Source organism: Wolffia australiana, chromosome 9 (assembly GCF_029677425.1).
Source record: "Wolffia australiana isolate 7733 chromosome 9, ASM2967742v1".
NCBI lineage: Eukaryota > Viridiplantae > Streptophyta > Magnoliopsida > Alismatales > Araceae > Wolffia > Wolffia australiana.
The window spans coordinates 6,725,821-6,740,973 of record NC_135843.1 but is presented as its reverse complement, the minus strand read 5'-3'; positions in this window follow the sequence as shown (position 1 = coordinate 6,740,973).

The window sequence follows — 15,153 nt, the reverse complement described above, 5'->3', positions numbered from 1 at the left end:
GATTCATTTTGATCAAAGAATTGTTACCGCAACATCTTTTGAGCATTGCATCAAACACTTGACGTGTTCGATGAATGCATCGTGATTTACCAAAGTTCTACCCCACTCAACTTTATAAAAAACATAAAAAATATACTCCCCTCTCTTCCGACCTCTAACAGGCATTCTGTCGAACACCTCACGGGCGTTTGACAGAAGCACCATCTTATATTCGATTTCCCTTTATAAAGTCTATATAGATATATATAAAGAACTTACTATTACTTAAATACTATATTATATATCTCTTCTTCAACCCTCCTTTCAGGCATTTGGTAGAACACCTCTCGGGTGTTCGACTAAATCGACCCACTACCTCCTAAATCGACCCAAACTTCCTTAATTCGACCCCTTAAAATACTATGCAGAATACATAAATCACATAAAAATATATATAAGATACCTAAATTAGTGCTGGGGAGTATTCTAAGCTTGTAGGTCTATTAAGTCCTATTAATACCTCCTTACCCCTTCTCAATATCTCTCTATTCCTCTTATTTAGTACATCATAGTTAAATAATTATTCAGTACTCTCTCTAGACTTATAATTACTTGGAGAAGTACACATTCCTTCTATCTAACTCATTATTCTCTCTCTTATTAAACTAAGTAGTCTTATTAATACTTATCTATCTTTTCACTAACTAGGTTCTTATCCTTCTTAAATATAATATCTAATTCCTTCCTTATTATTCTTAGTATCTCTAGTACATATATATATGATCTAGATATTTTATCTTCTCTACTTATATTATTAAACTAATATTGCCCATACTATCTTATTAATTATCGCTTCTTATTCTTATTATCTTAATATTATTACTATATTTTAATAAATAACAACTCGATTAGTGAATATATACCTAAAGGCCAGTCCTTGTGGAGACGACCTTACTCCAACTATACATTTGAGTAAGTTCTGTATTTTATCAAATTTATTTGATTGTAGGAAAATTAATTACAACGAAAAATTAAAATTAACACGGAATTTGCCTCCATCAGACAATAAGGCCATGTGAAGGATGAATCAAATCATGGAAGGCTAATGGGTAGATGACTAGGCCTCAATGGGGCTACTAACGTGGCTCTATGGGTTCCCTACAACTAACAGCAGTCTATAGATACGACTTAGTTGGACTCGTTGGACCCTCTGTGAGGGGGATCAGACAGCCAAGGGAAAATTCGTTGATCCTCGCTGTTGGTTGTCAACTCTGTCAGCTGCATAGTTGGATTTTGGCTGAGGAGGACCGCCAAGGGTAATACAACAACTCTAGAGGACCCCCATCGCCGTACCACTTCATCTTTGGCCACTAGAGGCCCTCCCTAGGACTTAAAAAGGGCTTAATGACCCTCATTCAATCATCTTCCAACCTAAACACACAGCAAATGGCGAGAGGCCCTTTCTGCGGTAGGGCAAGCAAGACGAGGGGCATGACACTTCTTCAACTGCTCTAAATGCTCAAGATGCCACTATAGAGAGTAGAGAAAGACCGAGATCCATGCCACCACGAAGGAAGATGAGTACGGATGCATACTGAAGTTAAGGGGCGGCGATCGACTCAATACCCCTGCTCTCTTGAACTAAGGCCTATTCGGTACACCCTGACATGATCTATATGACAATGCATTAAGGAACATTTTAAATTAGAGCAGTTGTGATTGAATCACGTATAAAGTTGGATTGCATAGATATTTCATAGCTCGGACTCGTTGAGGCATTCTATAGAACATTTATTATGCATTGAGTAATTTCCTTATTTTATGTGATTTTTTTCCGTCGATATTATTTTATAAATATTATTTAAAAGGATACTTAAATATATAGTTTTTAAGTCCTCCTATTAGTCCCTTCTATCTTTTCTTATTCGATCTCCTTCGACCCAAATTCTTAAACTCTTCTAAAATTAAATAAAACTATTATCATCTTATCTACTTAAATCCTACACTTCTCTCTATATCTACAATCATCTCACCCAATTAATATTCATATTTAAATATGACCCTTCATATTATCATTAATATTTTCATACCCTTTCTATTTTCTTCCTCATCTTCATCTCACTAAAAAATCCAATTCACTACTTACCTAAATCTAGTATCCATTTTATTCATAATATCTTTCTATCCTTCTTACATATAACTTACTTTAAGTTAAAATAAATAATTGCACTAAGAATCTCACCTACTAATCATAGTATCATTATTAACCATTTCACCTTATTTCTCCCACATCTTGATTAAAATCCAAAAATATTCTTCCACTACCCATCTAACAATCTGGCCTCTCAATAATAATATAAATATTTTTCATCATCCGGTGACTATTAATTTCTTTATTTTCACTATCTTTACTATTATTGTCACTTCTCTTACTAATATTATAACAAATCTCTTCAGTTACCCTTATTATCATTCTAAATTCTCCATTATCCTAACTGATGTATCAAATTCACCTCTAAAGGCTGACCCCTATGGAAATGACCTCACTCCTACGATACATATTTGAGTGATTTTTATATTATTATAAATTCTGTTTGATTTGGGAAAATTAAATCACAATAACATAAAAAATACACAAGTAATTTGTCTTCATACCAGAGGTAATGCCTAATTGTCACATCGTGTAAACTTGACTTGAGCTCAACAGGGAGACTTCTACTTAATCATTTTTATCTTTTATCCCTCTTGACATGCTACATCCTCCCCCCCCCCCCAATGATAAGCTTATTGCAACTCTCATGCTTAACATCATGGGCACTCCATTTTGAAAGAATGACAAACAAGAACTCACCCTCATCTTGTCGCCTATAGATTTATATTTCACTCATTTATGCATAAGCACCAGAAATTATAATGCATTTGAATATCCACCTACCAGTTTAATCCTGATTACATAATACATGTTTATCATAGTAACGTCTACATAAACTCATATGAGGGCATAAAGCCCTTAAATTATGGATGATTTGAGGGTTCTAAACTCTGTTTGAAAAATAAAGAACATGTATCACTCTGTCGTATGATCTCAAAATTTTATTGTGTAAGAAAAATCATCCGGTTTTTAGTTGGCAAACTCCTTTTTCTCGTTTTTTCCATCTTGGTCATCAGGATTATGAGATTCTCAGCTCAAATTTTGGAACACGCATATTTTGAGCTCTAAGACAAATACATGGCAACCTAGATCAACCCCATCCAAGCAATGAGCTAAAAGATATCATCATTTAAAGTCAGAGGTACAAAAAATCAATACATTTGTGTTTAAACATTCACTTCTCAAATAACTAGGATTTTCTTTGATTAATCTTCAAAAAAGGTGCTCCGCATGCCAAGATCCTTATATTCACATTGGTACTTTTAAAATCCAAGCCTTGAGCTGACAGATACCTATATATTGATATTTAAAACTAAAAACAGCCATACATCCTCACACACCAAAACAGAATGACGTTGAAAAATTAAGATCATCACATTGTCAAAAGAGCCCTTGATATATTGCATTGTACATCCATACCCCAAAAATATTGGGACGAGACCACTCCCATGATTTACTAAAATGGTTGGATTTCTATATTTTCCAAATCATAATTCTAGTTGGACTTCTACGTGTGATGATAAGAAATAAACCTCCACTCATTATAATCTGTCACCTCTTACTCCAAGCCCACAACATCCTTCATGTTTACCCAACAAATCATGTTACAGCATTTGTTTCATCAGACTATCCCCCATATGGAAATAATTATTTCAACCTTGATTTACCCTACATAATTCAGCTCATAAAGAACTTCCTCCTGATCTGTCTGATTATGAGTCTTGCTTGCTATTTAATATTCTGTTTTTGTCATTCTCATCATATGTCAGCCCCAAAACCATTTATAATGTACCATATGAACCCATCTCCATTCAATACGCTTCAACACCCTTCTTTGTGTAAATACTAAAAAGTTGAGTATGCAGCTCTCAAGAATAACATCACAATGGAAATTGTCCTGCTACCTCATGGTCAACATCTGATAAGAGTGGAATGGATTTTACACAACAAATTAAATGGCAATGGATCCTTTATTTGATGCAAAGATTAACTCATGGCCCAAGGTCAACCAAAGTCCAACGATTGACAACAATAAAAATAATTACCGTTCGATGTGCAACGCATGATTTTTATTTCCACTAAATCTTTCACATAGCTAGGATAACAAACAATTATACATCTTTAATGTGCTTGTCCATGATGAAAATTTGAAACTATAAATGAAATAACCTCCTAGATGTGTCAAACCTGAACACTCGTAAGACCCATATTATATTTGAAAAACTTTCTATCAACTTTCAAGGCTCGAATACCATTCACTTCTTATTTAATACCTCACAACCTCTTTGATACACCTTAATATGGTAATGAATTATTTTTTTCCAATTTGGATCTCGAGTGTAGATGATCACATTAAATTTCTGAATGCTATTTTTGTCTGACGGTACCCCATCCAAGAAAAATGTTTTATCAGGTTGAAATTACTTGACTCTCATTGTCTTCTCCTTACTCAATCTTACTACAATGTTGATCATTGTTACATGCGATATAATGACACACAAAGTTCCATAGATGAAACATACTCAACAGGTTTTGAGCATCACTTGTCACGTTTTTCCTACAAGACAATAGCATAGTTCACATCTCTGCAGCCTTCATTAATACATATAATATTCATAATTATGCAAGTGTGATTCTTATAATAAAGTCATAGGATATTTTTAATAATAAATGAATTATGATGAGATCATCCTAAGGCAATTGCATATATTTAAACATGTATCCTAACCATTCATATTCCAAGTATATTTTAGAAGCACATCAAAATTTCTTAATAGAACAGAACCATTTAGTAGCACGTGTGAAGTATGGCTGATGTTGGGTTATATGGCCTTGATCTTGATAAAACAAAGGTTATTTGTATAGTGGAAAACTTTGAACATACTAGTAAAAACATATAAAAAAATGATAAAATCACCTGGGCAAGGATTGTATTAGTTATTTCTTGACATGGTGTGTAGTCTCTAGATGTATCTACATGATCTCTAGCATGTTAGATATCCTCCTTCACCTTGATGAACTTCATTCCCACTCCATTGTCATTGTTATGTCATCCCGATTGTGTCCAGAATGGAGAGGAGTTAAGGAGATAATGAAGAAGAAGAGCTAAATTTCATTTAGGGCCTTCCTTTATTTATACTAAGTGGTTATGTTCCATAAAACCCCTAAAATTTAAGTACATCTTTCAATGTCTAAAATACCACTTTTGTGTGACCCTGTAGGCCCATGTATAAGTCTAGTTAGAGAATCCAGTGGCCCAATAACCTGTATTGGCCTTGAATATTAATTAACTATGTCATATATATACACATTAATTAATGATGAATCAATTGAACCCAATCGCTAGGTCAAGTCTCTGCCCCTTGGGATGTCAACCTACACCTTGTGCTCTAAAATATACATTGGAGTGTGTATCCACTCGTTGATTAAATCAAAATTTAGGGTACAATTACATCATTGTGAAATTGATTTTATTCAATAATGTGTATAACCTTTATTCATAAAATAATTTAATTATTTAGTGATGAGTAAGGATAGTCTCTACAAGGAATGGATATGAGGGAAATAGACCTCTCTCTAACAGATGAATTTGCAAAGGTGAGAGGAATTACGTGTAGCGTACGAGTTGGTGAATGGGAGAAGGTAATAATAATGATAGAAGTAGTAGTGATTCGAAAAGATAAAATGAGTATTGAACTAATAATAAGTCGTGATCAATCAAGCCAGAGCTAGTGGGTAAGAAGGCATGAAACGGTGACGTGATACAAGATTAGAGTTAATTATAAGAAGTAGCTATTTTAGGGTTACTAACTTAGGGTTAAATAGAACATCAGAGTTTGGAGAGACAAGAAGGGATGAAGAAGGTGGTGTATGGCATAGTGATATGGACACTGTGATTGGGTAGAATGTTTTGGGTTCTAGAGGCCTTGATCTGGATGAACATGATGATTCAATGCAGTGGATGAATTGTAATGAAATCGTAATGACATCAACAAAACCATGAAACGAAACACATGTGCACAGATTGCATTTGTGATTTCTTGGATCATAGAACGAGATGAATTGACATGCTCATGTGTGCAGCCTCTAGAAGTCCATGCGGTCCTTGGCATGTCAAATCTCCTCCTCTAATTGACGAGCCCCATTCAATCTCTATAGTTGTCGTTACATCATCCCAATCGCACCGAGAGTGTAGAGGAGGCAAGGGGAGAGGGGAGAAGAAGGGGAAGGCCGCTGAACAATTCTGGCCTAGGTGAATTTCGTTCAGGGCCTTCCCCTATTTATACTAAGTGGCTATTTTTTCATAAAACCCCCAAAACTTAAGTATATCTTCCAACGTCCAAAAGACCATTTGCGTGTGATCATCTAAGCCCATGTATCAGTTTAGTTAACGACTCGAGCGGCCCAACAACCTTTATTGGCCTCCCAAATGCCTTAACTGTATCATCATATAGACTGATTAACATCAGATCTATTTATCCTAATCGATAGGTTGAGTCTCCAATACGTGGAACCTGTTTATCATCGGTTACCGTGTACATATAGTCCTTCATCCACCTTATGCTCCTAGGATGAATTACGTATGGTGTAATTATCGAACCCTAATCGATCATGTGCCTTAGTACTGATGTCTTTGGAAATCATTGGAGAACTCTTCTTTGATATTTCACTACCATGGCCAAGGACTTTATCGCATTGTCTTCCTTGAGCTGTCACTCTTATACGTAGGGTGGAAAATCCGATTTTGACCGCTCAATCGTCTTTTTGAGCTTCTTGAAGTACAAAAAATATGACTGTTTAGAATTCCGTGATTAAAGACTCATAATTCATAGTCAAAGTACAACTGTCTATCCACAAGATGTCTTAGGTGTCTCAGGTTTAAGGACCACTTGCACTACATGTACATGAATCAGCCTAATTGACAGTTTTGGTATAATACCATTCAGGGATCTTAACGGGTCAATTAAATGAACTCTTTCCTCAAAAGATAGTCAAATTATATCTAGATACTTAGATGCCCTTCTCCAGTATCCTTCGAATAGGAACATTTAGAACACATGCTTAAAGATTAGTGATCTCTGTATTACGATCTCATCATAATTTAGTAAGTTCAATCATATACTTATGAATTTCATTATAAGCATCGCGCATGCACTGTAATGAATATGTTCTACTAATGAACATGTGATGTGATACGACGACGGCCGGGATCGATCGGCGCGTTTCACGTCACAGGGTTATGATGCAAATGTATGGGATGTAAGCCGAATGATGAGAAAATACGAATGAGCAGATAAGGACTTGACGGATAACGACGTCGGCCGTACCGATCAATGAGAGACGAGTGATCCTAAGATCAAACTCCCAATGACCCGCTGGACCTACTAGACGTCTACTAGGTGAGGGGCATCTAACAGCCCTGGAGCGTTCGGCGTCCAAGTCGGATGACAGTCCGTCTACCACAAGAATCCCTATGCTCGACAAGGTGGCTAGTCCTATCCGATGATGTTCGAGAATATCACGGTAGCGGACGCGATAGGGGAAGACGAGCCTGTCAAGATAATAATACTGGAGTTTATAGAGGAGACGAGACTGACCTTTGTATCGCTTAGTCCAAGGCGCCCAAGTCGCCGGCGGATGCTTAGTGTTGGGTCGTGCGGACGAGTGTCGCGATTGGCGAGGACAAAACCGGGTGCGGACGGTGCGGTCGTAATTACCAGCAGAGAGCTGAGTCCACGGGTGGCGTGTAACAAAAGTCGGAGCAGAGGCGCACAAGGCGCGCTTGGCTGGCGACGGCGTGGTCGTGTGGGCGGGCAAGACAGCGAAACAAGTATCGTGGGAATAGTCGTGGGGGTGGGGCAGAAAACCAAGTAATCGGTTATGGCGTAGAGGGTGGGAATCAAGAAATCAAGAAAGATGAGGGCGAAGGGGAGAACGAAGGGGAATCAAGGAGATATGGTGAGATCAAGAAATCAAGAAATCATGAAATCAAGAATTCAAGAAATCAAGAAATCAAGAAATCAAGGGGAAAGAAAGTGGGCGATCAAGAAAGACAAGAGGATGCGGTTGGGAATCAAGAAACGATGGGGAAAGGAGGGTGGGCGATCAAGAAAGGCAAGACGAGGCGGTTGGGAATCAAGAAACGATGGGAGAAAGGAGGGAAGGCAAACAAGAAAGGAAAGAGGAGGGGGTTGGGAAAAAAAAAAAGAGGGGGAAAGGGGGGGGGGCGATCAAGAAAGGCAAGAGGAGGCGGTTGGGAATCAAGAAACGATGGGGAAAGGAGGGTGGGCGATCAAGAAAGGCAAGACGAGGCGGTTGGGAATCAAGAAACGATGGGGAAAGGAGGAAAGAGGGGAAATTCAAGAAATGTGGGAGGGTGTTCAACGGTGGTGGGGTGGATCAAGAACGAAGAGAAGGGGGTATGGATAAGGAATGGTGGAAGGGTGGAAAAAAGGTACCAAGAAATGGCTTTCTTGAACTGTAACAACCAAGAACCCTCCAAGAAAGAGGAGTTCTTGATGGATCTGGGGTGTGCTCCCTCGGCGGAGCAGATTTCCCAGGTTGATGACGTGTCGGCGACGCTTCTTGAATCTCCCAAGACCCCCGGAGTAATCTCGATGAAGGCCTCTTTCGATTCTTGATGGCGGCGGCTTCTTGAAACTCTTTCCTCACACCGGAGTGATCTCGACTGTGCGCTTTAACACGTCTCCCTCGGAGTGATCTCGACGGGAGAGACGTGGGCTCTACCCATGGAGTGATCTCGACGTGGGGTGGGGCTAGCCAAACCCCCTACACTACTCTCTACGATAGGGGGGGAGACGAATTGTGAATAAACTTTTCAACAATGACTCCAAGGTGTTCCTTGGGCATGCCATCCCCTTATATAGTGAGGATGGGTGCCAAGTGAACGTGGGAGAGGACGAACCATCGCGAGACGTGGTTCGGCCTCCCTTACAAATTCAAAATACAAACATAAAAAGTAAAAATGACGAGGACGGGGCCCAACAACATTGGCCCAGTCCACGAATCAAAAAATACAAACACACATGAAAATGAGCATAAGTAAAAAGATAAAAGTTCTTACGCGGGGTACTTAAACCCCGGGTGGCGAGCGTCGGCGCGAGCTGCTCGGCGTGGCTGACGACATCCCGTCGCGTCATCCTCGAGATGGTTCTTCGTCATCGTGGCGTCGTCCTCGAGATGGTCCTCCATCAACATGGAACTAAATATAGAATGTGTGATTGGATTTACAACGAGATATATTTCCATTAGTAACTTCTTCAATCATGCATTAAATGTACAATTCTAGATCTTATGGATTCCTTATTTTTGTATAAAATATTATTTTAAATAAAAAATGTAAATTAAACAGGATTGAGTGCGTCTATGAGGGTTTTGAAAGTGATATGGAAAACTACAAAATAAATATTAGATGTACTTTATTTGCAAGAGACAGGGAAGACACAATAACTTCTTATATTTCAAATTATAATTTGCATTCACTTCATAGGTTATAAAAGGCAGAATCAACAAATAAATTTCCTTCCTAGCTTTAACTTCAAATAAATATTAAAAACTTTCTTAGATATCTGAAATCATATTCTCCAAAATATTAAAAACATTTAGGTTTATGCATCAATATTTATGTTAAATACAAAATAATGTGTTCATTTGGATATAAATATATAAGTTCATGTTAGCCATCAGATTTTTTCCCCAAATGGTGCCCCATCAAAATAAATTATTTCATTCCAGTTTCAAGTTCTAAATTGATGATTTGGTATGTTGACCACACGGGCTAATTTCACATGTCTTTACCTACATGGTGGTAGCCATCCAATGCATGTAAGGTTTGCATAGTTTGAATAGTATGAATTTGATTATCTTCATATGGATAAGTACTCACATCTATAAATACATTTGTTGATGTAAGCCCAATCACCTAGTGCTGAAATACAATTCAAATGTTCATGAAAACATATTTTGATACAATTCAGTAAGCCTTTTATGAATTTCAAATTTTTATTCATGACTGAATTTCTCCTCTTTCTTGAAAGTGATAAACCATATGAGGATGGCACTCTGAATGTTTGTTAGCTCTCCCTATAGAATAGCTCCTTCTAAAGAATAATCCCCTCAACATGAGTATATAATGTGCATGATGTTGGGTTATTAGCATTGTTTGAATACTTGAAAAGTAATTTTCAATGCAATGTAAGATGATGATCAATTAACAATTTATCTACAAAAAGAAAATAATCTCATTACCTAGTGGGGAAATGTTCCACCCGTTACTTGCTCGTTGAGAGAGTCTCTTCAAATTGTTCATGTGTCTGGCCTTTTGTTGTATCCACATTATCACTGTAATGTTGGATTGACTCTTCTTATAGATCATATGGATCTGTTCACCGTCAAGATACTCTAGTGGGTGAGTGGAATGAGTACAAAGGAAGAAAATGGATGGCAGCTCTGGCTGGAATGGGCACCTAAAATGGGTGGTCCTTCTATTTATACTTATTTATGGTGATTTTCATAAAATCCCCTTATAATTTTAAGTATATTGGCCAATGTCCATTAATCTCATGCATGTGACCGTCTACACCATGAATCATTCTAGATAATAACTTTAATGGCCTAATCAGACTTATTGACCAACCTCATTAATTAGCTACATAGACATGTAGATTAACTTCTAAAAGATCAATTTAACCCATCGGATAAGTTAAGTTTCTAGCCCGTGAGGTGCCAAGCTACACCTCTTTCACTAGAAGACACAATTAATGGTTCAATTCTCTCATAGAACCTTTGTCCTCATAAATTTCTGTATTTGTATAATCCCTCTTTCACATGAGAGATCCAAATGATTTAGTGTACGGTTTATCATCAAACTCTAGTCAATACTTTTTTTATTACTGATGAGTACAGACCATTTGAGAATGTCTTCCCTAATACATTTTCTTCAATGGCTGGGGATTTCATGTATCTTCTTCCTTAACCCAGTCTCCTCTTATACGCGGTAAAAAAATGATGACATCTTGACCACTCCATTACCTTCATGAATTGTTTTGGTACATTAAGCTAAGATCTGTTTAAATCTATTGATTAGAAACTTGTTTATCTTAGTCTAAACATAACCTTCCATGCACAAGATGTCATCGGCATCGAATAATGTACACATATATTTGAAATTTCATGCATAAATTTGAATGTATGCATAAAAAATCCATATTTTCATGTCATCATTGTTTAAATTGGTTAAATTTGATTTGGTATGCTTTTATGAAGTTCTCAAAATTTCTGGTATTTTTACCAATTTTTTCTGGCCTTAGATTTATGTCAAATAAAAATTAGAAGTTATTAAATAACAGTTTTGAATGATTTAATTTACTTGTCCTTTTTTTGGATTTTCCCGCACTATTCTGAAATTTTCTGATGAATAAATAACTTGATTTAATTATTAATTTAACTCTAGTAAATTTGTAATTTTTTTACTGGCAAAAACACCATGGCGATTACGACCAACCCAAAGGTTGTGCTCGTAGACCGATCCACTTGTGCCCTCGACATCACCCAAGGGGATTTATATATTGAAGGTTGAGTGTTTATAAGAGTTTATTGGCATGGAGTGAATGTAAATATCCCAATCACACACAGACCCTGCTTACCCACGCCCAGGACGCAAACGAAAAAAATACAATAACGCAAACCGTGAAAGGTTGTGGAGGAAACCCTAGGTGCCTACAACTCCTTGTCCCTCGGAGTTGGTGATGTAGGGGGGAGGTGCATTCATCACATCATCATCATCATGGATCATCATAGAGGTGCGTGAAGCATACACACACATTAAGGCGAGATGATGTGCACGTCCACCTCTAGTGCTCCATGTTGTACACCACTCGTGAGGGCCATTGGATGCAAGGCTGTGATAGGTGTGGAGAATTGGCAGGTCGAGTCTCTCGATGCAATGGCAGCTGCGGGCCTCTTGAGGAAGATCTTGACATGCATCATAGAGGGAAAGGGTGTGAGATCATACCACATGGTTGACAAGTGCATCCGTCGTTTGGTTCACCTCTCGCAACTTGCGACAAGATTTGTAATTGTTAACTTCAAGTCTACATGTGATGTAACACGAAGTGCCGGGATCGACGGCTTGTGTTACACCACAGGAGGACATCAATGATGTGTGATGCAAACATGGATAAATGATGCATATGTTCAAAAATTGAGAAGAAGTACGATGGAAAACCTACTGACCCGGGAAGATAGTCCATGCAAACAACACGAGGGGCGTGGCATGGACAAGCTCCCATTGATCCAGATAATCAATTCGAAGACCGACGGGATGGGGGATAATCACTGTGTGAGCGTCCCCACCGTCGGGGAGAGCGATGCATACCCGACTCAGAGAAATAAAATTTCAAACTCAAGTTTTGATGGCTAATCCTACAATACAAATAAAACTCTTAGCAGTGGAAAAGTTGAGGACAACATTGAAGGATGTAATAATACTGAAAAGAGGGGTAGCGAATGAGACATGTGGGCTCAGGCCAGGTTGTAGAGCAAGGTTTGATCGTTGCAGGCTGACGGGGAAATCCCAAAGCTAGAAGAAGGTGTCGGACAAGGGCAACACAACACGGATGGTGTTCTTCTAGGTGTCGGGCGATTCTGGTACAGCGGTGTGACGATATTGGCACCTTCGGGTGAGTTTGCGCAAAGGGCGATTGTGGCATGCCCACAGATGGTGCCAGGGGGTGGCGCGCAAGGCCGCTATGATTGATGTGAGCATAGGACATTTGAGGTCTGCACAGGAAGGGCCACCAGTGTGCAACTATGGTTGCAGATTGCACACAAGGGGCGGCGGCAAGGGTGATTAGTGCCGTGGATGCACACATGCAAGGGAGGCCGCCGTTGGTGCCATCGGGGGGGGGGGGGGGGGGGGGGGGGCGGGGAACTACAATGCCCAAGAAAATGAGAAGGACGGAGGTCTGGAACGCCGCAGTAAAGACTGGAGGGATCCTTGGCAGTCAGTCGAGGAGGCGGGAGCGATACGAAGCAGGCATCGGTTGGTCATAGTGTCGTGGCAATGGCTGCGATAATCATGGGAAAATGGCGACAGGGAAAATGCTGCAGGACGTGGGCTTCATGGAGAGGGAGGCACATCGGCTTGAGGGCGGGCGACGCATGATCGGCACCATGAGGACTTGTCATGCAGTTGACGACCTTCAGGGGTGCAAATCGACACACAACCTGGAACTTGGCAGTGAAGTGTTCGTCGGTTAGCGACGGGCTAACGGCGGCGGGGCTTGGGGATCTTATGCATCCAGATGAACCTACAAGGAACAAAACTACCACTCCTCCATGGAGGGGTGGGGAGGTGGAGACCCATGGTGCACAACGATAATTTCTCCATCGAAAGAGTCTCCAACCCACATGCATACATGAAGGAATGGGTGTCCTAATGGGGGGAATGGTTGTCTCCACCCACAACGATAACCCCACCTCGTTTATATAGTAGGGGAGGAATGGTTGCCCTAATGGACCTTCTTAGGGGAGATGCCCAACAAGGACTCTCCCCTAAGAGTCTTGACAAAACAAACTCTCACAAAACAACAACAAAAACACAAACACTGGTGGCCTGTACAAGGGGGGGTCCACTAAGTCAAAGGAAATGATACGTACCTGAAGGAAACGACGCTAGGAAGCTGTCGTACAACTTGTATCAGAAATTGGGTCTTCACGCCAGCGCGGCTGTTGACGAGCTTGGGCTTGATCTATGGGATGGTCCTCCATGAACATGTCATTTTTTCCATGCGCCAGTGTGGGATGTTATGTTTACTTTGATTAATGATTGGATTAATCAAGCAAAGTGCGCCACATTATTTTAAACTTACAATTTGTAAGGTCAAGATGAACAATATGAAATACTTTTCAGGTGTGTTTAAAGTCTGCTGGGACAAGTGGAAGAGATAGAGTAAGTATTCAGAGTTGTATTCCCTAGCAAAAGCACATTAAGTGATGTGACCCAACCGAAAAAAACCTCCTCTTTGTCACACAATTATTCTACATAGAAGAATGTCGACAATCCTGAATAAAAATGGGAATCACCTTTATCAATTTAGCGCACTACAACATTTGATGTAAGTTTGGGATATGTGTCATGATTTCAGCCTTCAAAAAAGGATATGCTATTTAATGGGTTGTGATTTCTCTTAAATAGCATAGATGAGACATGTAAATGTAAATTTAAATGGATTACACCAAGGGAACAAGATTTTTAGTCCAAATCATCACGTGAATCATTGGACAATGACATGCATGGAAAGCATGATAAGCTAAATATGATTAGAGGATAGACAAAAGAGAAATCACACAACTTGATCTCTTGAAATCCAACCATGGAATCGTCTTGAAATTTTTACGGTAGGTCAGCTTTTCCTCCACTTTCCATCCACATGACTGGATTGGAGGGAAAAAGAGACAGGAAGAGGAAAAAAACAATATTTGAAACTTGCTTCAACCCTAGTTGGCCAAGGGAGACAAAATGAGTCTCTAAATTCCAACTTTCTTGCATTAGTTGGATGATTTTAAAATTCTAAATTTTTTTCAAAACTTCGACCCTTATTTCTTTCTTCATATTGTAAAGGGGAGCAAAGCCCGTTTTTTGCTCCGCAACTTCTTTATTATGTTAAAAAAAACACACATACATTTCTTTACTTTGACTTTATGTAAACATAATGTTTATTTCATAACATTATCTTTAAGATAATTGACTTTCCCTCAGAACCTGAACGAAACGTTATGAAATAAAGCATTTCTAGCGGATGAGCTTCTCTGGATAGAGTCTCGCTCATAAAGGAAGAGTTGCGCGCTAGCACGGCTCGCTTCGCTTTTTGACGCTGCGCTCGTTCAGATGCTGAACACTTCCTGATTATCTTCTTGTTTCTTCTCAAAAAGCCTAGCATGGGGAAAATATTCATGCTTTAGGAGAGATTATTTGGGGAGAGGATCCCCACATTCAAGAT